Source organism: Dermacentor albipictus, chromosome 8 (assembly GCF_038994185.2).
Source record: "Dermacentor albipictus isolate Rhodes 1998 colony chromosome 8, USDA_Dalb.pri_finalv2, whole genome shotgun sequence".
Lineage (NCBI taxonomy): Eukaryota > Metazoa > Arthropoda > Arachnida > Ixodida > Ixodidae > Dermacentor > Dermacentor albipictus.
Genome location: NC_091828.1, coordinates 90,128,743 through 90,153,177, shown reverse-complemented (window position 1 = coordinate 90,153,177; position 24,435 = coordinate 90,128,743). Strand labels below are relative to the sequence as shown.

Sequence of the window (24,435 nt, the reverse complement as noted above, 5' to 3'; positions counted from 1 at the left end):
CTTTGAGCAATTTTAAAGAAAATTGTAATGTGTTCCAAAGTGATAAATTGAAAAGTGTATTGATTGCTTGCCGTAGTTGGGACGAACGTAGGGTAAAACCAAGTTCATATTGTCCGCAAATCTAGTATTGTTTACATTAATAAGGGATGTCCTTGGTATGATGGTTACTGGAATATTATTGTATAACGCCTTAAAAATAAAACATGGCCAGGTTTTATTTAACAAGATCAGTCACATTCAAATGATTATGTGCATGTATTAACTGATTTGCGCTAATGCTACTAGGTGAAAATGTTATTTGGTGAATAGCTCGATAATGAATGACTTGCAACGAAGTTACGTGACTGTTATAAGTGTTTCCCCATGATTCAATGTTATAGCTAACGTGAGAATGAACAAACGAAGAATAAAGCGACATAAGAGTAGAAAATGAGAATTGTGGTCCTGCTTCGATTAGAACGCGTATTCCACAGGTCATTTTCTTTTTTACGTTAGCTATGCAAAGGTGAAATTTAGGGTGGCGATCAAATTCCACAGCTATATAGGTGCAATGGTCTTCTTTTATTTCGTGTTTAGTTTTAATGTTGGTCGCCCTTATTTTCTGTGATTCATTCCATGGGGCTAATGGACAAGTGTCATCAGCTCCGAAGTAGAACGCATACACCTGTGCCCCGAATGCACTCGCTAATATCGCCAAAAGGAAACAAGTAATATTAACCCACTAACTGGCAAGATGAGAAAGGCTTGGCCTAGTACATTCATTGCTTTATTTCTTCATTATATTGCTCCCATATACAACAGCTGAAATATCGAAAAGTTTGTCTGAAAATTAAGCCAGATAGAGTGGGCTGAAAATACTGTTGACAATCTGGCTGGAGGTCAATGTACGGTCAAAAACTGCTTGTTTGACACTGGCTTTGCCAAGTTTAACGAGTGTTATTGAGCTGTACCTCTATGGGGACAAAAAGTATCAGCTTGCTTAAACAAAACAAAAAAATCGCACTGGTGAGAATACGACCACCATGCGCGCTAAGAAGAGAATGACGAAGTACTCCAGTTTTGTCATCAAAACATCTGCTTCTGGTACTCACGACGGACATTTTTTGAATGCCGCTGTTGAGTACGAACATAACCAGATGTAAATTGAGAGGCAGAAGCCAATGTTTAGATTTGTCTCGTTTTCGCAGATTTTTGTTAGGTCAACAATATTATTGAGCTACCAATTAAAGGGGTAATGTATTCTATCACCCGTGTCACTGTGTATTCATTTACTTGCAGATAGAGAAGCACGCGCTGAATGAGGTAACTTTGCTCCTCCTTCTCTTCCGACTCGCACGAAATGTGATAACGCTTGTGCCAAAGGCATGTGTAGCCTGTCTATAAATTTCGATGTCCACGCACCTGGTTGCTATGGTATGTTATTCTATGTTGTGTTAGGTATGACGCTGCAGATGACGAGCTATCCGGTTTGATTTGTGGTGGTAACGGCTACATTCCAGACTATGAGGCCTACAAAAATGCATGAGCCATTCCACTCTGTAGAAGTAGATGACCAGCGAATCTGTTTAGCACACAACGAAGAGGTGACACAGAATTTTGAAGAAAGCGACGAACACAATTATTTATGTTCGTTCGCGTGGACGAACTTAATATATATATAGCCTTTGAAGTCATTGCGAGAGAGATGGGCCACTGCGTGTTTTTCCTTGCTTAGAGTAGGAGCCATTTCTGATGATGATAGCTTTTGCTCGCACATATGTAATCTGGCACATTAGCCATAAACAGCTCCTCTGTAAGAACGTGCTCATAATGACTTGCTTTCGTGTTGGGGAAACACGCTTTGCCAAAATATGTTCACATACCTACGCTACAGCAGCAGTTATATCTCCTCTGGGAGTTTGGAGTGTTAAAGGCAACCAAAGAATATCATTGGTCAAATAGTTCTCCTGAATGCAATTTTATTGGCGTTCTCCCAAGTACACTATTTGGTCATCTGATTAAAATGAGGCCAGACCCTGAAAAGGGTCCCTTCTTTTTCTTGTTGAAATCACGAATAAGAGTCGCCGCTTCACACTAAAATCGAATCGTTGATAGCCATAGCAAAGTGAAGAAAGATTCATGAAAGGGAAAAAAATGTCTTTCACCTGAACGTAGCTCAAAGCTACGAAGGAAACCTATACGACTTTTGCAGCCAGAAAGCTTCGCCATTGAATTGCACGACTGGAACCTCAACTACGCGAAGTAACATTTCTACTATATTGGGCTGTACAAGTTGCAATAAAGATTCGCTTGGTATTTAACTTACTAAGCGTGGTGTAACACACGAACAGGCAAACACGAACAGGTCTCACTGTATCACCACATTAGCCCACTGTCACGAAGTGCGCCGGCGGCGGGAAGCGATCGCGTCGGGCTGCCACTCGAAAAGCTTCGGGCTGCCACTCACCGCTTCTCGAAAAGGGGAGATCACGTGACCGCCAACAGAAGCGGCGCGCGGCAAAGCAGCGCGCACAAAGTCACCCAGCCATCTCTGCTCACCCTAAGCCGTTGCACCCACCGTAGATCACCTCGAAGAAACTGCGCTTGGGCCGGGATCGTACTGAGCCGCGTGGATAGCCATGCGCCGAGGTGGTAGGGTTATAGAAGACGCGCGCTCGCCTCCATTCCCCCCCCCCCGCCCTCACCCTTTGCCCATGCTTGACCACGTGACCTTCAACATTGGGCTCGCGGGAAGATTGCGCCCATCAAGCTCCCCATCCATCTAGGTTCATCCCTGCACACTTTCCCTCACGCCCATAACACATGGCGTGCGGGGCGTGATAAGATCATCAATATTGCACTTGCGACTTAATACGCAAAATAGCGGTGACTATGCAACGATGCTGAAGGCTGAAGCGAAAATTTCCCTCGAGTGCACGTATATTTCCAAGCTCAATAAAATCTACAACTGAATAATTCCAGCGCCCTCGCACCTGTAGGTGCTCATTAGTTCCCCTGTATAGCTTTCTTCCCCTCTATATGATTGTTAGTGCGGCGAAGAGAGGTTCTAAGGCACAGACTGGACTTGCGACCGTAGGCTACCGTAGACCACATGAGGCCCTTGAGATATTATATTCGCATTTGCTCGATGCTAAACTTTGTTAAGAAAAGCGTGTATATTTCAGTACTGAATTAGGTGATGTACACTTTAGAAGCGTTTCTTAATAGGCCTTAATAAAGCAATCGGATGTCACTGCACGCACATATTTGAAATATTATGCCATATGACAAACCATGCGATAAAAAAAGCTACTTTCTCCTCAATATTACCACAAAAACTTGCTGTATGCGCCAACAACGCATTTTAGTTTCCCATGCAGGACATCATATACCATATTCAAGTATCACTTCTTATGCTGATATATACTTTCAAAATGAACTTGTGCTCCGTGGCAATGAAGCGAGAAAAATAATAGAGAATAGGAGCATGCTTTTTTTAAACCACACCACTTTAATAAGAAAAGCAATATTGGTTATCAAATGTGATTACCGCAAAAACCAGAAGCAATATTCTACAGTAATTTATATTCTACTTCAGCGCATGAAATGAAGTTGAGGATCTCAATGTTTAATCTTGGAAAAAATAACTATTACACAGACTATGTGTATTTGGGTGCTTAAATGAATTTTCGAATAAACTGTATTTTACTGATTATGTTGAAACACAATGTCTTCATGGTTTAGGTCAGACGTAGCTAGAAAAAGACAATTACACAGATGGGCGTATGGACCGACAGACACAGGTAGAAAAAGAGACATATAGGTAGAAAGAAAAAACGGTAGAAAGACAGACAGATAGGTCGAAAGAAAGAGAGGCTGTTTGATAGATAATTGCTCTGACGACAGGCAAACGGGAAGCCGACAGTTTGATTGATTGCTAAACAAGTAGGCAGTGTTATCACCGCTCTTCCACGCTACTGACACTGCTCTTTCGAAAAGGGGCGCGCTCTTACTGGAAGCCATTCACGAAATAAACAACAAGAGAAAACCTAAATGGCGCTCTGCACGAGAAGCAGGCGACTCCCTTTGTTTCCACGCGCATGTCGGAAGCGCACTTCGAGCAAGTCCATCACGCACACGTGGAGGGTCTAGAAAGCGACTGACGAGCACCGATTGCGACATGGTATCTTTGCAAAGCCGGCCCTGGCATGCCCAGGTGCCCATACCCATTTGGTCTCTCTCTCTCTCTCTTTCTCTCTCTCTCTCTCTCGCTCTCTCTCTCTCTCATAGGTGACGTTTTAGGCACCCAAGCCGCTGTAGACGCCGGCACGATGCCTTTGCGCGGACGCATTTCAATCGCAGAGAGTTTCGCGATGTCAGCCATTGCTACACTTAACCTCCTTCCCCTTACCCGTGTTCTCTATCGCTCCCTACTCTTATCTCTCTCGCGCGAGCACCTATCAACTTGTATCGCTTTCTTTAATTAACGGTCCCGCAACTATGCCTCAGTCGCCACCACAGGCTACGCGACGGTGTTGTGACCGCCGCTGGTTTATAGGAGAGCTGGAGGGTGGGAGCGTCCTCACTGAGTGGATTCCACTCGCATTTCAGCGGGGCTTCCAGCAAATCAAGAGTGTAGGGGCGGTTCCGCCTGAGCTCAAGAGCGGGTGAACTTCAAAGGGTCCGACGCCAGCAAGCGATGGCGGGCGTGTTATCTCTTCTATAATTAACGTCGCTCGGGTGTACGTGGCTGTATTTATCCTTTTTTTTTTTGTCTCTTACTCTCCGGATAGGCGGGTGAACGATACGTGTAATGAGCTGGGGGAGCGACCTGCCTGCTGAGCCGATGCAGGCAGCCCGTCAAAGAGGACGTGGAAAACAAATTTGAGTACACGATCTATAAACACCGTGCTGCTCATGCGTGGGCTGTAGTCGGCAAGAGAAGCGGGGAAGCGGCCGCCCTGTGGAGACGGGCGGAACATTTCTCTGGTTTGCAGGCGGGGCAAAATTGGGTAACGACGGCCGTGTCTTTGTTATTGCTAATCGGATGGATGTGTGTGCGTCTCACTAGGAAGAACAGGCGGAAGTGGACGGGCTGTCGAGCCTGGGGACGAGATCGTAATTATGCTCCGTTCGAGTGTACTGGGCGATCGAATGATCGTATCATTCACCGTCGAGTGAATGAGTGTGGGACGAGGGTGTGATTGAGAGTGGGTTACTTTGGACAGCCATGGTGGATGGCTCTACATTGATGAACTAATTTCTTACAGATATGAGCGCTCATGGTGTCATCTCTCCTGTCGTCTTTTTAGAGCCGTCTATTAAATAGACGTATCTAGAGACGTCTATTTTAGACGTGAAATATGCGGAGTGTAAAAAACTGTTTGGAGACATAGACGAAGGCTAGTTGCGGGTTCACTTGAAGAGAAACTGTCAAACATATACCGGTACTAACATTATACAATATCGTTACAGTAATATTTAATTACATCGCATGTGTACGCGTATTATTTTCACTTTACATTAGGACTGATCGTACATACCATTAAAGTGAAGAAAACTTAACATGTTTATATAATCCTTAGGTACGTGTTTAAGAAACAAATATAAACACAAGTACTTAACGTATTTAAACAGCGAATTGCCAAGAATATAAACATTTGGGAGCGCACTCCTTTGTCTGGTTTCAGCGTTAAATTTTTGACATGGATGTAGGACGTCAGACGCTTGGATAGCGAACGAGTGTAAGTGTGAGTGACAGCGAGAAAGAGAGCGATCGAGTGAATGGGTGTGTCACTGAGTGAGTAAGTGAATGAGGGAGTTAGTGAGTGAGTGAGTGAGTGAGTGAGTTGATGTGTAAATGAGTGTGTGAGTGAGTCAGTGTGTGAGCGAGCGAATGTGTGAGTGAGTGAATGTGTGAGTGAGTGAATGTGTTAGTGAGTGAGTGTGTTAGTGAATGTGTGAGTAAATTAATGAGTGAGTGAGTGTGTAAGTGAATGTGTGAGCGAGTGAGTGAGTGAGTGAGTGAGTGAGTGAGTGAGTGAGTGAGCGAGCGAGCGAGCGGTCGAGTGAGTGAGTGTGTGAGTGAGTGTGTGAGTCAGTGGGTGAGCGAGCGAATGTGTGAGTGAGTTAGTGAATGTGTGAGTGAATGAAGGTGTAAGTGAATGTTCGAGTAACTGAATGTGTGAGTGAGTGAGCGAGCGATCGAGTGAGTGAGTCAGTGTGTGAGTGAGTGAGTGTGTGAGTTAATGTGTGTGTGAGTGAGTGTGCGGTTGAGTGAGTGAATGTGTGAGTGAGTGAGCGAGCGAGCGAACGATCGAGTGAGTGTGTGAGCGAGCGAATGTGTGAGTTAATGTGTGAGTGAGTGTTTAAGGGAATGTGTGAGTAAGTGAATGTGTGACTGAGTGATTGATTGAATGAGTGTGTCAATGAAAAAATTGTAGAGCAACATGAAAAACTCTAGAAAGTGCCTCGAGCGTAGTGTCTCGCGGCAATTTTGCGTGTATTCGGCGGATTTTTTCACGGTCGGCGAAACGCATTAACGTAGTACGTATCGAGCAACAGAAAGCTGTATCGGGATCTTCTCATGTTGCTCTACAAGTTGCTTATTGATACTTTTCATCTAATTATAATATTTGAGAAGTTGATTAGCTAATTAGAATTAAATATACAATTAGCCGGAATGTAAAGGAAACTGAGTATCTCCAAGCGAAGGCCAACAACATTACCTTGGTCCAGCTACGTGGCATTTGCATATTTTTGAATCTACAGCCGCCCAGTGTTCGCGAAATCTGTCATTAGGGCAGTGTCCAGTTTGGCTGATATAGCTTTTTCAACACCAAAGCGGTATCTTCCACACGACACCAGTCGTGCAAGGAACAAACCGAGTCGCATCTTTCTTTTTCACATGCGCAATTTGATTTGTGCGACAGGTCAAATGTGGGGAACATTTCTGGAGCCAGAAAATACAGCCTGCAGTCCACATTTCATTGCCCCCCTTTTTTTAGGCAGTTTCAAAAGCCATGAATATACGGCAGGGCCACGTGCCTCAAGCTTTACCTGCTTGAAGCGCCTTGGCGAGCACGTCCTTCATCCTTCACAACCCTTAAGAGACCTCCTTCAACTGCCATCAGTTCCTTGGGGAAACCGGCTTTCTCCAGAGGCGTTCCACTTGGCGCTGCAAGCTTTGGCCCGCGAGGTTGTCACAGAACTTTGCGGGAGGTTGTTGATAGCAACATCCCTTTTCATTTGCTTTGAATGTGCCGAATCATATCCGAGGAGTTATGTTTTGACCGCGGCTTGTAACTGGAGCAAACATGCCTTTCAAAAAAAAAAAACGTGAAAAAATAGAAGGAAACCACCCTGTGGCAGTTCATTCGTGAACTCGAATCCTTTGTAGCCATGCATCAAAAATATGCAACATATCCCGGAAAACAACTGTTTCGCTCCTGAGGCTCGGCCTTCCCTAACGCCCACAGACAGTCATGGACATAGCTAAAAACAATACCTCTGTCAGCCGGGTCAATGGGCGAAATTATGCGATTCTCACAAACAACTAATGAAAATTGCACTTACAACGGGAAGTATGTTCGAGCCTATACTCAATGCCTCTGAATGAAAAACTGCTCTTTAAAACAAACAAGAGTGCTGGCAATGTAAAGGGACCGTAAAAAAAAGATACTCTTCAGGCGATAATCCGGAGGAGCTGTGAAAGCTCGAAAGGGTCCAAATTGTCAGTAATGTGCCTAATGACTCGGAGCATTGGATGTTGCACAATAGAATAAAGAAGATCTTCAGCATCAACGGAATAGAAAGAAAGGGACTCTGAAACATCTTCATTTTCTCGAAAAAATTCTAATTTCATTTGAACTTCTAAACATAAATGGATCAATTGCCGCCTGTGCGGAGGGATGTAGCTGGAGAAATTTAGAAATTTCACTCTGCTACCTGCACTTTTCAGTGATGATTGAACGCAAAACGACATTTTGTTTATTTTGCTGTAAAGAAATAAGAGCAAACATCGAGAGTCTGTGGCAATGTTGAGAGAAACTTTCTTAGCAACAAGAACAATCTTTCGCATACAGGACAGGATAAATTTTTGGCGAAATTCTAACGCCAGCTTCTCAGTCTTAGTTGAAGGCTTTGTTATATATTTGAAGTTCTTTGTACCCGCTTCTTTTCCTTTCTTCTCATAAACTGTCATAGATGCAACCACAAACCCCCATTATATATCACCTACAAGCTTGGCAAGTTTGTTGCTCTTTCAAATAATCAACACACGCACTCACAGCCAGGTACTTTCTGTCCATACCAACTGTCTTGACTTATATAGTCCACGCTCTCATCTATACAACGACCCCTGTCTTGCTCATTAGGTTTCCACGCTTCCTTCCTAACCAAAGACGGCGTGCCGACCAGGGTTTCCTTCGGCTCACAGGCAAACTGTGGACCGTGTCTCAGTATGGCTCCTCCATTCTGGGGAGGTGACCCAACTCCCAGACACTCGAAATTTTCCGTGGTTGTAACATCTTTTTCCCGTACCTTTTTCCCTGCACATAGCACTGACAAATAAGCCATCCATGGAAGATCACTCCCACAAGCAACTTCTTGGTTGAGGGCATGATACATAGAGCCCTTCACTTCGGCCTGTAGCGTTAGATGTAGTGAAAACACGCACACAGGAATGAATTAACCTTACCTGTTGCCACAGTTAAGAACAGAACATCCTGGCGACACTACTAAAAAATGAAGGTGGTAATGAAATTTACAATGCCGGCGGCCTTCCCTGGCCACAGAAAAGTTTGTCTGCATTTACCCTGCCCTGCCTTCCTTATATACCTTCTCCCGCTCTCTCTCTCTGTGCGTGCGCGCGCATGTGTGTGCGTGTGTGTGCGTGTGTGTGCGTGTGTGCGTGTGCGTGCGCACGTGTGTGTCCATGTGTGTGTGTGTGTGTGTGTGTGTGTGTGTGTGTGTGTGTGTGTGTGAGTGTGTGTGAGAGTGTGTGTGTGTGTGTGTGTGTGTGTGTGTGTGAGAGAGTGTGTGTGTGTGTGCGTGCGTGTGCGCGTGTGTGTTCTACCCTGTGGTCGGTGGCCGCAAATCTGGCAGCGTCTGTAAAAATAAATATGCAATTCGGTTCGTTCTTTGCACGACTGGCGTCGAGCACGAGCTACGGCTTTCGTGTGGGAGAAGCGATATCGGCCAATCTGGACGCTTTCTTGATGAAAGATTGGGCCGAACGATTGGAGCACTGGGCGGCAGTAGATGCGCGAGTAGCGGGGGACGTTTGGGGGACCATTGCCGCAGAGGCGTGTGTACTGCGGCATCAGACGCAACACGTGTGCTACGCAAGGACGAAGATCAGGTCCCCAGAGAAATTTCTGAAGCCACGGCTATTGGCAGTAATCAAGACAAATGTGTCAACGTTGTTGTTCTATCACAGAAAACAGAAGGAGCTTGAGTCCTCGAACGAAAGCCTAGCACGCGTGCACTGGAGATAGTCTTTGTTGCTTGCTTGCTTCTTCGTGTAGCTGTAGCGTTCGTGGAACATGTTCTCTTCGTGATTTGTGCGTTTGCACATTTGTTTGTGTAGTACGTTATACTGCACCTGGTATTATACGCCAGCATAATATATATTTCTGTGTGTCGGCGTAATAAACTCAGTTAATGTCCAACGCTCGTCCAGTCTTATTCTTTCATTCTGTGTAAGTGTCTTTCTTTTTTTCGAATCCGCGCTGCAGGCGTGAAACCGAGATCCAGCAACCAACTAGCCCGGCTCGCCGCATTAACGTTTTCTCACGGTAAGCGCGGTTTTGTTGAGAATTGTGGAATGGTAATTTACGAATACAACCCAAAGAATTTTTGTTTAATGTCCCTTTGAATAAGATAACTATCATTCTGCTTTCTTCTTAGTTCGGTTTAATGATTTAATGATAATGATTTCCGGTTTAATGATTACTGTAGGGATTGTATTACTGACCAAGAAAGATCCCCCATTCTGACAACCAAAGAAACACGATTGTACAGACTCAGCACACACGCGCACAGACGTGCAGTGGTCAACAGTAGGAGTCTGGTTCACCCTCTGCCCTTAACTTCACGTCTTCACCTTCCTGGGAACCTGACCGCCGTGGTTGGTCAGTGGCTGTGATGTTGCGCTGCTGAGCACGAGGTCGCGGGGTCAAATCCCGGCCGCGGGCGGCCGCATTTCGATGGCGGCGAAATGCGAAAACACGAAAGGGGGTACTTAGATTTAGGTGGACGTTAAAGAACCAAAGGTTGTCGAAATTTCCTGAGCAGGAGAAGTGTCGGAAAACCTTCGCGATGGGGCCACATTTTTCAGATTGCACTTTTGGTGGACCGGGTCCCATTTAGGACACGGCTAACATTACACTCATAAACAGCATAGAAGCCATTCAAAATTGTTTTCTAATTATAGTTTTCTAACCATACGCAACCAGGCCTAACCCCGTAAAACGCGTTACGAAGCCGGTAGAGCTGGAGTGTGAACGTAGCTTCCACAGACATAAAGCGTTTTCACGTTCAAGCTATCTTGTACACAAAATATCGAGGCTGTGCATTAGCGCTTTGAGTTCCTTTTGGGGGCCTTGAATCGGAGTCAAACTTCAGGAGACCAGAGTCGGTGCTCCTTTGTGCGAAGCAGGTGAAAACATTTACACTCACTGTCCGCCCACCAACTTCAGAAAAGACGTGAACTGGCATGAATAACGGAGGACGACCAAGAACCGCTGCGGGTTGAAATAGTGAGCCCCGAACGGTGTTTACTAAACACTCAAAAGGAGGCTTAAGACAACTACCGCAACCGGTTCGCCAGCCATATTTGCTTGGGTTTTAGGCCTAGAGGTACGTTACGGCGACGTTGGCAAACCTTAGAGGTAGGAGCATCGGAGTTGTTCTTCGTAAACAAGCTTGGGAATAAAAGGCGTGAGGGAAGGGGTGCTTACAACTTCGAGCGGATTTGCAACAGACGACGCAGCACCGCTGGGCCGCGTGGTGAGATATTGTCAGGCTATAGTTGGCGCTGCAGTTGTGTAAACGACAGATGGGCTTGCGGGCCAACTGGTTCTGTGCTTTAGCTGCTGTTATGCCGGATAGAGAAGATTAACAACAAGCTTTTGCGCGCGCAAATGAACGGGGACACAAGCATGCAGCCGTGCATTGTGTAAAACGTTAGGTAGCAGGGTAAGCGTTCTTTCGCTTTACCGACTCTCACTGCTTCGCGTTTTTTGCAAAACTAGCCGTTCTAACACGGAAGCATTGTCTTTTGATATTACGCTCATTAAACATCAGGAAGTGCTGGGGATTCTGCAGGAGCTGCAGTTGCTTAAGAATACATTACGCGCTAATCGGGAACCACTTTCTCCTTATAGATACGGCAAGTGAGCGAAAACATTTCGTACCTCAAGATACTAAACCTTTTCTTAAACCATTTTTTTCTTTTTTTTATAATTATAGTAAACAGAAGGCCAGAACACGAAGACGAGAGGAACTAGCAACAAAGTCGCGCGTACGACCGAGCTCAAACGAGCAGCGACGTTCCGACTTAGACAAGCGAAGCTTGTATGACCCTCTCATTCGTGAACGCTCCTATCCTCCACCCTCCAATTCAAACGCCCTTTGATGGCCATTCTCCATCTCACAAATCGGCCTCAACTCAAAACGCTCCTCGAGCTGAGGAAATCTCGAGCGCTTTGCTCGAGAACTTCGGGGTTGCGCCGCAGCTACGTACGTTGAATTGGTCCTCGAGGAAAGTTTGTGCTTAAACGTTGCTACCACGCGAGCTGTCGCTCGCGTCGTAGACTATTTCGCAAGCACACCCGATGGCTCCGCAGCTTTATTTTCTTTGGACAACGAAGGTGCGCTTTTGAAAAGGCGTTCGTTTTACGGACAGCTTCAATCCACCGAAGGGTTCCGGCAGCGGTGTTACTTCACCCTGCGGCGCCGAGTCAGATTGGCTGCGCTGTCAAGAGGACGATCAGTTTGCGCTGCACTCTCTCCTCCTCCTTGCGTAAGCCAGTTTGGTGATCTGTATTCGGGCGTTCTTTGTGTGTTAGTACTCCGAACCCCCTGCGGGCAGAAGTACTTTTGCACGCGTTTCTTGCGACTGACCGATCGCAACATCGGTTCAAGCGCCGTGCGAGAGACTCTTTGCCAATTTGACGGCCTTTGGACCACCGAAGATGGAGCACAATTGCTAACTGTTCTGCCATAAGTGGAAGCGTTATCTGTGTGTTTGTTGCTGCCTGTCGATCTGACTACGAAAGCATCGACTACTGCCCCTCCTAGAGCGACTTGTACTCACGTAGACGTGGAAATCGTCACTGACTGCGTTAGGCGAGCGACGGCGAATCGTAGCGTGGCAAGACGAGCTTCTCTACCAACGAGCAGGTGCGAGTCCCTTACATTTCGGAGTTCCCCTTATTTTGCAGGAGGTTTCTCGCAGAAAAGTATTCGACATGAAAAAGAAAGGGGCAAATACCACATCGCAAATGTGCGTTCTGTGGTATTGACTGTCGTGCGCAATAAATTGTATGAATTGCGCTTGAGACTAGTCTGTTTATTTAGCTAATCGCCCCCATAAATATCGAAACCAAACAGAGTGTGAACAACCATGGCAGGTTCTTCAATATGAAAGGCAAATGTGAATGGAATGTTTTCGTGCAGTACAAAAGAGCAGTACTTTTGTAAATCGGAACAATTTTCTTTAATTTAAGAAATGCCGCAGCAGTGACGTACTTCCTAATAGAGACAATGTTCGCCGGTGGCAGCCATTTTGCGTCGCATATCTTCATTGCCAACATTCCTGTAATTAGCGAATGCAATATCAATGTGTTAGATTGCAACGCGTGGACTTCGCTGCCCAAGCGCGAGATCAGCTTAAGAAGACGTTTCTTTTCTGACGTAAAGAAAAGAGTTTAAGCTCATAAAAGCAATAAGCGGATTCCTGTTCTGGAATACACGAACATTTTAAAGGAAATATTTGACAGTTAAATAAATTACCACTGTCTTTCTTACGCTTCGTGCCAAAGTGAGGCAGATGCACTTGGAGAATAACGTCGTAAACACTTTTTTAACCATAATGCGTGAGTTTCAACAGTATGGCACTTCAGCGCCTTATTACAACGCGAAGTGTCGATGTGATCGATAGTATGCGGAAGCGCGAAAAGCACTGTGCAGTTCAAATGCCGTCTGGTACGCTGTTTGCTTCACGAGCATCAGACGAGCGCCGCAGTCCTTTGTGCGCGTGCGCATACCGTCGCCTTGTTCGACGCTTCTCGCTGTTACGAGGCGCCGACATCCCGTGCGGTGTATCCCGATACATTTTGGGTAACGCAGTGCAAAGGTCCACGCTCTGTGCCAACCATATGCAACGGAACAATAAATGTTGGTTCAAACTGCTATTCTCGCAAACGTGTTTGGCAGAACCTTGCTTGACTGAGCTTCGCCATGTAGTTCTGTATTGAGCCAATCGCCACTCACGGAGCTTTCTTTCAGCATGGGAACGAAGCCATTTGGCCACCCCCAAAGATAAATCTGATGTTTGGTTTCACATTAGCGCGCTGCACATGCTCCATCAAGGCAATAGCTTCCTGGCACCATCATTCGTTTAATTTGTTCGTTTGTTGGGAAGTGTATCAGCTAAAGCTGGTCGATTTCTCAGTCAGCCAAAACTCAACACAAGTAAAAGTTGAACGTTCTTGTTTTTATTCGCACATTCTGTACATGAAAAATGATTGACCTCCACGCAGTGCGAAAGTGTCAATCTTCAGAAGCAATTATCATTCACAACTCAAATCTGTACATAATGAGCGAACATAGATTCCACAAGATCCAAGCCAATGCGAAAATTAACCATCGCGGGCTGGTCACACGGAACTTGACTATTACGTATGTCATGACAGCGACACATTTTGTGGCTTACATAAAGAAGGTAGAGTACAATACATGTATTTCATTGACAGTATGAAAGGTAAGGACCCACAGAATTTTAAACTACCCCATGCATCTGCATGAACAGGAAGTGGCCTATAATTGCTCTCATTATTTAAACTACATGCCGAATGAGGGAGCATGATTCTATAGGACATACAGGCGCATATATTCTGCCAGTCGTCAAACTTCGTGTCATCTTCATATATATAGGAAAGTACAGTGATTATTAGGGCATTATTTTGACAGCACAGTAACGCAGCGAAACAACCATTCACAAAAAATACAACTTATTAGCACTCTTCATCGCAAGGGGGATTACCAGTTCGTACTTAATTCGCATTAAATAGTCTATACTTGAATTGCTGGTACTGTTAAGTACATTTTGCCAGCAAAACAAATAGCATTGTGGCCTCGTCTATAATTCAGATGCTCAAATACTTGCACATACCGAAGCTGAGCCTAAAGCAACGTAATTTATCCATAAAAGCAAGCACGCACTCAAGCCCTTCAGTACAATTCTTTCACCGACAGCATGTAGATGGGCTACCGTCATGACGAATGTGTCGAGCGACACCGCTCCTATGTCAGTCCACTGACGCTTGCGCAGAAGTTGTTTACTCATGCAAAATGAATGCCTGCTCAGAAAACAAAGCGATACACTTGTGCCTACATGCTCTCATTAGAAAACTTGAAAAAGTTCGCAGAACTGGAATTTCCGGTGTTAGAACACCACTGAGCCGCGCAACACTTGTGATGCCCCAATTTTGCCATATCACGTTGACCTGATCAACCTGATCATCACCTGATCAATCAGTCATCACCTGATCAATCATCACCTGGTCAACCTGATCGAATGAGGTTGACCAGGTCAACCTGGTCACCAGGTCCAGGTCAGGTCTGGGACTGGTCAGGGTCAGGGTCAGGGACCTGGTAACCAGGTCACCAGACCTGGTTGACCAGGTCAATCAGGTCAACCTGATCAAATCAGGTTGACCTGATTTTTTACGTGTTTCGCTCGTTGCACGCCTGATCGAACTTCTCTGTCTTATCTTTGCCATCTTCATATTTGGGACGACAACCGAAGCAGGTGACCACGTGCGTTCCCGCTTGTGATATCGCTGAACGAGTGGCGAGGGTGAGCGTATAGGTAAGTTCGACGGACGCACCAGGACAACCACTTCCCGCGCTTCACCCTATCTGAAATTCACAAAAAGATAAATAAAAAAAACAAAGTTTGGATGTCCGGCAACCGCTTGGAGCGCGCGCGTTCCTTGAAGCCGAAAACAGCACTCGCCTTCCGAACGTTGCTGACACTATAGGTACACGTGGGGCGGAAGGGAGCATCCACGTCACGGTGGCCGCCATATTTCGGTGCCAGAACATTGAGAAACGGCGACCGTGACACCAAGCTCGAACTATGTTGTTTTGAGCTGGTATGTCGTTCTTATCGAAGGTATACATGCGGCGTGCGATCTGTCAAGCAGTGTCCAATCCCCGTCGGATTGCGCCTTTCTTTTACCACTTGTGCTTTGCACTATAATTCAAGGCCAACGCACGTAAGTACTGGTGTATACCTACGAGTTGAGCATAGTTCTGGGCAACGCAACAGACAAATCCTTTATGCCCAGAAGGATACCCGCTGCTTAGGTTGTCAGCAAGCCGGCTACTGTCCTAGTTATATACGAGGAAACGCCTTGACACATTCCGCGATCGTGGCGCCTGCTTAGGGAAGCATTTTGTGCAGCACTGTGTGAGGAAGCAAAAAAAAAAAAGATACGTGGGCACGACACGTTATCGCAGAGGCGCAGGCAGGGATCATGTCATTTTTCAGTGTTGCCGTTTCGATAAACGCTGACTAAGCTTGCGCCTGAAAGGCAAGAAGGCCGGTGTGGATCGCAACAGGGGCGAGTATTCGCAAGTCTCCATTCCATGGACAAGCTGGTGGCCCTTGTTTTTGCTGGATTCAAACTTCAAAGAAAGAAATGCAGTTTACCTCCGAACGTAGGCACTGCAATCACTTTCGAAGTCGTTCAAGGTTTTCGTTTTTTTTTGTCGTTTTCAACGATGGAAGGGCTGCGCTAACAAGACACTGGAGGGCATGTTCTACATCTCCTTGAGGTCTAGACGTTAAAAGTTATTGAAATATAATTGCAGTCTTTTCTTACACATGTCATTCTTCGCGGACTACGCTAACTCCACGGGCGTTGATGGCAGGGGATCATTATGGTGGTTTCTAATGGCACCCAATTTGAAACAATGTGGCGGCATATAGTAGCACTTAACTTTAATGAGGCTTTACCATAGCTCTTGTATTCTAGCATGTTGCCTCATTTTATCTCGTAATTGCCTATGCGCGTAACAACTCTGGCTGAATTGCTTCTTTGCTTGTTTTCCCCTAGCAATACTCTAAACGCATCCCGCTTATTATGACCGCAGACCAGGGAACGCTCTCTTCCACAAAGAAGCACAAAGCTTCGAGAAGCTGTACGTCCGACACCGCTATTGTTAATGCGCGAAAGTGCAGCGTCAGCTTAATAGTTTTGATCGATTATCGATGATTTTTACACTACCTGTGTGTTAACGAACACTATAGTTAGTCATATGCCTTTTTCTGTTACCATGATGAGCATATCCTGCTTGTGACACTGTTTAATGTATGCTGACTTGCTACTGCGTTACACTCATTACTTCGAGTCATTTTAACCTGATCATGTTAGCTTGCTGTTGTGACATTTACTGTATGTTCCCTGCCACGTACCCCACTGCTTGCCGATTCTAGTCAGTCGGCCTGCAATTCGTCACGGCTTTGTCAAATCTGCGGCCAGTGCTGCAGTCGGAATCTCTGATTTATGCCTTCGTTCTCTTTTCTTTTTTGTTCTTGCGTTGTGAAATGTACTTATATTTCATAGTTTTACACGTTCTACTTGCTTAAAATATAACTCCTCATTTGGTTTGAACAGACGACCTCTGACAGCGATTACTAGAGTAATACACTGACTATGGTTCGTGGTACCGATGCCGATGTAAACTGCAGTAAACATTGGGGTAGCGATTGCACGCGGTTGACGATACGCGTCCCAAAGGCACACCCGAACCGAGTTCACTCGGTGAACGTATCAATCGCTCGCAAAGCTGGCGATTAGCAGCGCTGGAAGCGCGGAACACGCGTGCTTGACCGCAAAGCGAAAGTTACCGTCATTACTGTCACTTCCTTAATCAGTTCAGCAGCCGCGCCTCGGAAAATTAGCGGATGACGCGATTCTCCAACACAAGGTGCCGCAGCGGGCGTCTGGGACAACAGCGCGCGACGTCAGCACCAGCCTTCTCAACTAGTCCTCGCGTGTTCACTCCAGCGGCGAGCCGCTGATCACGTGACTTCGAACACCCGGGTGCAGGGGCATCATGCGCGCTCACCCAACACCACCTAGATAGCACAAGGCCTGTGCACTCCTATCCATGACGCCATGCTACCTGGCCCGACTGCCATAGAATCTAATGGGGATGCTCCCGAGTAAGCAACAGTGACTTCGACGTCGCCGCTTTCGTCACGCCAGCCTTGGCAATGGAAATTTCGGGCCAAGTAGCATGACGTCATGGAGCGTAGTGAACAGGCCTCGTGCTATCTAGGTGGTGTTGGCTCACCCCCGTAGACAGCGCATGCGCCGTTGCATCCAGCCGCAAAAGCATGGCGGCACGGACACCACAAACTCCAGTGTCCGCAAAATTGCCGTTGCAATAAAAGACGGCTCGACAGGAATTACGGCGCGAATCCACAGCGCTATATTCTTGCGCTTTCTATGCCTTTGTTTTTTTGGTTGTCTTTTTTTCCTCTGTGACCCGCAGCGCAAGACGATTTATGAAGATGCGCCGACTACTCCTGTTAACTGCATTGCTGAACGCGCTTTCTTTGTGTTGCCCACTTGGCGGATGTCCGTAAAAGCGGCTGAACGCTTGCATGAGTTTACTTTTACGAAGTACTTGGAGCGAGCAAAGCGTTTTCATGAGAGTACACCACCATTTCTCCCTAAGTAAATATATGTATATGTATTTCAGCCTGGGTGAACTCGGGCTTTTCACTGCCCTACGTTCGACGCCCACGCTGTACCTCGCCTTCATCAAGTGGAACATATATTTCAAATAAACTTGTTTGGAGCGGCGAGGCCTGCACTCTTTACGGTTTTCGTGTATTGCCATAGCGTGAGCACCGGGTTTGCTTTAACTCGAAGACAAACGCGTGCAACCGGAAGGGCCCGGCATGTAACCGACAGAAAGGGGGAAAAAAAGAAACAGTAATGACCACGTTAAAAATAAAAGTTTGCAGCTGCGATTTCAGAATTAGGTCGAGCTGATGGCGCACTTCATTTAATGGACAGAATATTAAAACGCCCTATGCAAGGACAGACTGTGTATTTCTTCAGTAAATGTAGTGTAATGCACTTTTCTTGAGTTTAAGTTACGCAGTATTGAGACTAACGCGCATTCCAATACTAAGGCTTGCCAACGTCGACCTCTAGGTGCCCTATCGTTTGCTTCCGACAAAAGTTGGGTTACTGTCACCATTATTTATTAATGCAATGTATTCTCCGCATTCACCCCCCTCCACCCCCACGTTATTTTTTTCGTTCTTCTTGCTGGCGGACATGTGCAATATCTCGCCGTTTAAGCGGGCTGATACCGGGGATAGTGCAGTCTAATATTATGTGCGAGAGGGGCTACAAGGTAAATGTCGATGGGGTATCTGGGTATCGGTTTATTTTCAATATTGCGTATTGCCACCACAGAATTTCCATCTTCGTTATTTTCAACTATATTCGACATCGCGTCGTATATACATAACCATTTCATACCATATACCATTCCATACGCATCCGTTCTCCACATTTCATGCACGCTTCAAATTACTTAGACTCCAGCTACACCTGAGTCTGAAGCCTTCCTTGCGGGTTATTACATAAGGTGCGGACAAACATTAAGGAATGTGGGGTAGAACAATGTTGGCATTATGGGGATAGTGGGTCACACACAGAAACACGCTGTAACACGAGCGTCAAATTGAAAGTAGATGCTACATCCAAACTATCCAATATATATATATATATATATATCTATATATATATATATATATATATATATATATATATATATTGTTTTATATGCAAGCTGGTTTCATTTAGTAACGATGTGACCAAGCAAGAATTCATTCCAGTCCTGGATTGCGTACGGTAAGTACGATCGGTTGCAAGCGTCAGCTTACCGCGAAGTCCTTGTAGGTTAAATAGCCGGCGTGATGTGGGATTCGGTTAAAGCAGTAGTGTGCCGTGAAGTTGGCGAAAAGTGTAATATAGCTTGTGAAATCTACCAACACACATTATTTGTTCATTTACGCTGTTATTGTTCTTATGTAAAGGCAGAGATAAATGGGAACTTAGAGTACATTTGTCCGCTGCATCAAGACAGCCTACTGCAATTAGCCCTACACGTTTCCCCATAAAGCACGCTCACCTATATCAAAGGTATATATATGTTAAGCGTAGAGAGAAAAAAAATTGTAAATACAAGCAACAACAATAAAAATCTGCCAGAAGCCACCTCCTGACGAATGTCGACGTTAATGCGATTAGCATTGACGGAATGTAGCGACACACGGTCCGCCGAAATGGGTCATGCATGAGGCGTGTACTGGAACCGGGCTCCCCGCTCCGCACTTTCCTCTAGGTACGCTCCGCCATCTGGCGGTGCCGCCACGAAGCCCGCGCGTGGCGCATGTCCCTGTATTCTGACGTTTTCTAACCGCATGCGACGCGGATTCGGTTCCACCCAGCAACGTATAAATTTTAGTGGGTTTACGAATTTACTTTTGCTCATTTTTACTCGATGGAAGGAAACGTTACTGTGCTGGCCTGCGACAGCGAGTTCCTTTTACGAAGGCCTACTCATTGCTAATTGGAATATCGCACAGTTCCAATGGCAATACTATGTGATGTAAAAGAGGTTGTAAAACATCTCCTGTCTGCATATCCAGCATAGGAAGAGAAGAGGGTTGACCTTCAGACAACTTGAGAGCATTTAAATGACAGGCATTTTACAGAACCAAAAAATACTGGTAAAATGGCCCTGTCGTTCCTGCGACGTGATTTCTCCAGATATTTCTCGAAACGAGCAACACTGATGGAAATTACGGATTCCCGTTTGTGTCATCATTCCACGTAAGCTGTCGGGGTGTAAATAGACGTAAATTTGTTTTTCCTTGTTGTGGCTCAATTCCGCCTGCTTTTGTGTTAGGCGACTCCGGGTTTTTGAAATTTACTGTATGCATGGCATCTAACTACGCGTTCCCGTGTATTTTATGGGACTTTCTGTACCAGATGCCTTGCCGGCATTTATGTGGACTGAGAATACGTTCGATTGTATCTTACGGGATCTATCGTGGATTCTCTTTGGTGCATTTGCGTGACTTCAAGCTTGAGTCTTCCGTCCTTTTTACCTTTACTTTTTGTTCCGCGTCGGCCTTTTCCAGCCTTATTATCATTATGCATCCACTGTGCGTGCAAAGTAGTAACAGGCACAGCATAGGCGCCTAGATCTCTAAAATGCCGTGCAAAAGAATAATCGGGAGCACTGCAACAGGGCGTCCGCTATAATGTTGGGCTAGCTTGATTCATTCCTGAAATGTGGTTCTAACGCAAGAAAATTAAGCTGGAAGAATAAGGGACAAGAAGAGTGCCAATCTTCAAAGTCACTTCTATCCGCTTAGCTCTCCTAGCACCTAGAGTCTCTCATAGCCCACAGTGCTGTTGTAAAATGTAATGTCGTAATAAGATTGCGACTAAATCAATTTGTTTAAGTTGGTAGTCATACTGTGGCTAACTAATGAAATTGTGGGATGATTTTAATCCCCGCAATAGGATTGTGGTTCTGACCTGTAAAACCCAATAATTTTCTTGCCTTTATACTTTTCATTTGGTGAACTTTTTTATTTTGCCATGGTTATTATATAACTCTTGTTTTAACTCTACGTAGGTTCGGCAAAGGCATATTTGGCAAAATATTTCGTTTACCGTATATAGCCTAAATTAGGTGGATCACCAATAAAGGTTGAACCCTATGATAAATTAAAAAATAAATAGATGTAATTTGAATACTGGTCTACCCGCATCTTTTGAAATTAAGAGCGCCAGAAACTTTGAAAACGTCGCACCGTTATTTACCGTAAACTTGGCTGCTAGATCTTGCTAGTCGATGTCACAAGCTGCATCATCGTCGGAACTACCGGAGAAGTCGTCCTGGTCGGATATGCTGCGCCGGTGGCATCGCACCCCCCCTCCCCCCCCCCCAACCTTTGACTGGCTTTACGGTGCGTTGGGACGTAAAAGCTCGGTAAGCTTTGTACTTTTGCCAGCTGCATTCACGCCTGTAGGTTGACATTAGTTGGTCGTGAATATCGGTGAACAGCTAAATTTGGGGAACATATTCAAGAAAAGAAAAGGATGGTCGACCTGCATTCGAATAAATACCGTATTTAGGGGAACATAATGTGGACCGATACAAACACTGCACGGCACTTTCCCGCCCTACAATTTGTGTTTCGATAAGATAAAGTTAGACTTTCTCCTGCATCACTGAAACTCGTGAGGTACTCTGACCCACTGAGTATCGATCACCCAACGTTTCTCCAGTATCCAGAAGCGCTCTACGACGAAAAGCACCGAGGTATGTCTTTTTATTTCCAAACCACTCAGCCGCAAGAATAATATTCATAATTATTGTTTGGCATACTCGAAGCACGCGGAGTGAGCAGAGGAGGAAATGAATCTGCGGAGACGCAACGCCTTAAGGGTGGAAGTGCAAAGTGCTATCGGATGAGTACAGAACATTACGTTTTGAGCTCCATGAAATAACCGACGCCACGCTCTTCAGCCTTGGGCGCACGGAACTCCGATGACCGGGCTCTTCGCCAGAGCTTTTATCGTGCATTTCCCGCCTCGTTTTACTTTTATTACCTCGCGCGCTCGGAGCTAATGAACCGCGAGAATTTAGAGGGCAAGTAGTGTCGGAGGTTGATCTAGTGAAGGGCTGATTGAAGTTGAAGGTCAGGTGCGCTACCTGAGCGTTCAACGGAATGGCAGTGCAACGATGGCGGTCGCGATCGTAATATTACATGTGCTTAAGAGCAAGCGTACCCTCAGGGTTCCCTTATGTTAACACACGTGATCAGATAAATGGTTGTGCTCGGCATACGTTGCACTGAATTTTCTGACGTTTGTTGAACTTAAAGGAAAAGTTAAAATCGACCGACTGCACGGAGAGGCTCTTATCTCAGCCACTTATTGTTTTACTTACAAATGTTCAAAAATTGAAAATGAGAAAGAAATTGAAGCGTCATGTTTACGACTGTGGTAACTCGGGGATTGATAGGTTGAATAACCATATGACCCGCGGCCTATTGGGAAAACTGAAAAGAAGGGTGGAGATTTAGCACCCGCGGTTAGAGAACCTGCTCAGGACTCCCCATCTCTGTGGCATACGCGATACTCGAATTCACTTCCTTGATCCTGTTCAAGAGATGACATCCAGCCATCGTAGTTCGCATGTGGTTAGTTCATCGACATCACAATAATAATAATCATCATCATGATCATCATTATCCTGGCAGCACCACTGCAGGGCAAAGGCCTCTGCCATACTTCTCCAACTACCCCGTCATATGCTGATTGTGGCCATGTCGTCCCTGCAAGCTTCTTAATCTCATCCGCCCACCTGACTTTGTGCCGCCACCCGCTACGGTTCCCTTCTGTTGGAAGGGAAGCGTAGCAGCGGGCGGCTCATCGATATATCGTGTCATCGATATCGGTTCATCAATATATAGTGTCTCATTTGAGCGTCACACGCCCACACATGTGAGCAGAACTGGGCCGGATCTGTAGTCGACAGTCTAGCCATTTGTGCGTGAAAGCGACCGCTGGTGGCTCATCAACACCTGGTGTACCCTCGACTACGTCAGGTCTCCGTGGGCGCTTCGGGCGGTAGCTGAGTCACCGTTGTAGGACATCGGGCGTTAGGGCGAATCGGTACATCAGCGGATGTAGGAGTTTCTGATGACACCTTGAATAATAAAAAAATATATATATTATCGGAATTGCACAAGCTTTATCTACTGTGATATTTAAAGGGGGAGAAATCGGTGCTCTCTAATACACTCTGAAATGCACCACAAATTAGTCAAGAAAACGTTTTCGAAATGCTCGTGTAAAATGGAACACTTTCTCTTAAGGCGTGTGTATTAGAAATGTCGTCTTCAGATTCTCTTAGAGATCGAGTTTACATAACTGCTATAGTATGCGGTTTGGTGTAGAGCTACGTATGTGTAAAGCACGTTCATGATTCCGTTTATTTTTATACGGATTTGCGGCAATTTCTGCATATACGATGAAGAACTAAATTAAAATGCGGTTTTATATAGTCCACGGAATTCAACTTCTCTCTTGTATACAGGTTCTTTGAAATCGGTTCAGCCGTTCCTTATGAAGAGTGCGTGTCTGCCTTTCTCAAGTACGCGATTATAAAGAAATAGGTGTTGGCGCCGAAGTACGGATTTCTCCAAGGAGGCGGCCGCGTCTTCTGTAGGTAAAGCCGCTCTTATTTAAAAGATGTACACAAAAACATTGTCAATATAATTAGCAAACGTAAGTTTTAAATAGTGCAGTGACATATATATCCACTTTAAGGGTCCTGCACATCTTGTAGTACATACTCGTCCTGGAGAACCTGGAGAAGAAATAATGGGCGAACACCCAGTGCTACATAGCGAATCGAAAACTCAAAACAAATCAAGTAAATCGAAGGATCCAATAAATACTGTGCTATTCCGTTAAGCATTATTCCTATGAGGCGATATTATATGTCCAAATCTTGCTTTTGGTGAATTTTGTTTATTATGCAGAACAGATTCTCTCATAGTGGCATTTTTTCGTCAGTCAGCATACAGCGTTTATGTAAGCCAGTTTTGTGGTATACTTTAATTCCGCACAGCTAGGAGCGCACGACTCTGCGAAGCTATCGAGAGATAGCGTTTACCGGAGGCTCCTCGGCTTTCATGTATTTATGTGCTCGTGAAAAAAAAACTGAACTGAAAATACAACCGAGTGCAAATATATTGAATTATCTATATTCACAAATACAACCGCCAAGCTAACGACTGACGCAGCAGCAGCAGCAGCAGCAGCAGAAGCCACGCCACATTTAGGAGAGCAGGAAAAGAAAGGGGCGTTTTAAAAGGTACCCCGTCGGTCTGTCGACGGAATGCATCAACAAATTACATTCCTTGATTCATTTAAAATGAAACAATAAACAAGGATACGCATTTCCTGCGCCGTCACAAACGACTCCCACGCACCCGCTCCACGCGAATATAGCGGCGTATAACCTTCCCTTTTGAAATCCCTAGTTGAAATCAAGAAAAAGAAATGGGCATGGGCAGGACATGTAATGAGGAGGGAAGGTAACCGA

General features: G+C 45.5%; 1 protein-coding gene across 1 annotated transcript in view; it reads left to right on the top strand.

Moving 5' to 3' along the window:
* The window catches only part of LOC135911343 (uncharacterized), a 609,973-nt gene that overhangs the window by 188,298 nt on the left and 397,240 nt on the right, over window positions 1-24,435 (top strand). The window lies entirely within an intron of this gene.